The following is a 2,197-nucleotide window of genomic DNA, read 5'->3' as shown; positions in this document are numbered from 1 at the left end:
AACGCCAGTGTATATACATCTTACAATTACTATTATTTCATGCTACACAAAAGAACGTTGTGTATTATTAATATAACTGAGAGCTCTATATCATATTTATTTTTGATTTTATATATATAATAATGTATATATATATATATATATATATATATGTGTGTGTGTATGTAGTACTAGAGTTTGATACCTACCTAATTTTATTAATGTATATTTTAAAAAAATCGTATTTTCTATATGATAAACACATTTTTTTTAAATTCTTAATTTTTCTTCGAGTATTTTTACTAAAAAAAAAACGTTTATATTTAAACAACAATTTATCTTTTCTATCTCATTCAATACTTTTATAGATGTTCAAACTGTAACATGCATTTCTATAACGTTTAGCAATACAATGTTAATTTTTTTTTCAGTTCAATCTTGCAATGGTCATAAGCGCCCATATCATACGGAAAATTCGAACGAAGCAGCAAATGCTAAAAAGACACGCATGAGCATCGTCAAGACACGAGGATTCATTAAGACAGGCACATTGTTATCGAATAAAATCAATTGGTATTACGTGAAAAAATACAGATAATTTTACCAACTACAGAACATTTTTAGAATCAATAAAAAAAAAGACTTAATAGAACTACTAAAATCACTATCAACAGAACAACCAATTAAATATAATCTGAAATTAGAAGCAACATATCAACGCCCCAACGTAGAAAATTCAGCAGAGAATAGAGCATTTAAGTTAAGACATCAGCTAAGGAACTGTTTATGGATACAGATATCGAAGCTAAAATTAATCAAGATTTTATCAACCTTTTACTCGAAGAAGAAATGTATACTTCTAAAGGAAGCGGATTTACGTTACAATCAATAGATGGTTCACTATTAGGAGTATATAGTTATTCGCCTATGGGTGGTTCGTCTTATATAACACTTCCAGAGGACATTAAAAATAAAAAAGCAATTATCAATCCTCAAAACTAGGACCAACAGTGCTTCAAGTGGGCAATCCTAGAAAGACACGTTTCAGGTAAGGTTAAAAACCAAGTGGCTGAAAATTATACATCGCTCGAGGAAAAATATAATTTTTCTGGTTTAACATTCCCAACACTTGTGAGGGAGATAAAAACATTTGAAACAAATAATCCGAAAATATCAGTCAACGTTTAAGGATTAAAAAAATAAAAGAATAAGAAACATATTGTTTATCCACTTAAGGTTGTGGATGAAGAAAAAAAATATCATTCTGATCTCTTACTAATTACTGATGGTAATAAAAGCCACTACACCTACATTTCTAACCTTTCGAGGCTTGTGAGATTACAAAACACATCACACACCAAAAATGTTGTATTTTGCAAAGGATGTTTTACCAGTTTCGACAATATACATACAAAATATAAGTTAAAAGGTCAGGTGGGGCTTGAACAACAAAAGTTGATATGTGGTGTACACAAGCCAATTCTGCTTAAGTTGCCTGATCCCGGTACATTATTACAGTTCGATGGATGGAGTAACGCTCAAAGACATACGTTCGAGATATATGCCGATTTCGAGGCACTCCTTGTTAAATGTGAAGAAATCAAAGGCAAGAAAACAGCAGCTTTTCAAAAGCACGAGCCAATGAGCTATGGAGTTTTCGTAAAGGCTTTAGAAAACGTCCACATTGATTTGCTTGAGAAATATGAGATACCAACATTACCTATTATTTATCGCGGAAGCGAGTCACACCAGGATGTAGCCAAGCATTTCGTTAATGAAGTGACAGACATCGTGAGAAGAGTTCAAGATTTACTTAAAACAAATAAACCCATCATAATGACAGAAGAAGAGCAAATAGCACATGTATTTAAAAGTACATGCAATCTATGTGATTGTATTTTTTCTATCAACAACCAAAAGGTAGATTATTTAGAGAAGAACATTTTAGACAAACTTTATGCAATACTTGCAACCTGAAACTCCAAAAGCCTAACTTTGTACCGTGCTTTTTACACAATTTGTCTGATTACGAAGCACATTTCATCATAACCGAACTCGGAAATGACACTAAATCAATCTCAGTGATTTCAAAAAGCGAAGAAAAATACATTTCATTTTCAAAACACGTTACCAACAATTTTTTAATTCTATTCATAGACTCTTGTCGATTCATGAAATCAAAGTTATCAACACTCGCAGAAAATTTGTTGACACTAGG

At 31.4% G+C, this 2,197-nt stretch overlaps 1 pseudogene; it reads left to right on the top strand.

Moving 5' to 3' along the window:
* The first annotated feature begins 487 nt into the window (after positions 1–487).
* Positions 488–1,956, top strand: LOC149054128 (uncharacterized; annotated as a pseudogene).
* The last annotated feature ends 241 nt before the right edge of the window (positions 1,957–2,197 follow it).

Source organism: Diuraphis noxia, unplaced genomic scaffold, assembly GCF_037042655.1.
Source record: "Diuraphis noxia isolate RWA-SAM2 unplaced genomic scaffold, SU_Dnox_SAM2 contig0011, whole genome shotgun sequence".
Classification (NCBI taxonomy): domain Eukaryota; kingdom Metazoa; phylum Arthropoda; class Insecta; order Hemiptera; family Aphididae; genus Diuraphis; species Diuraphis noxia.
Note: the sequence above shows the minus strand (reverse complement) of the source record. Positions and strands in the feature narration are given on the sequence as shown.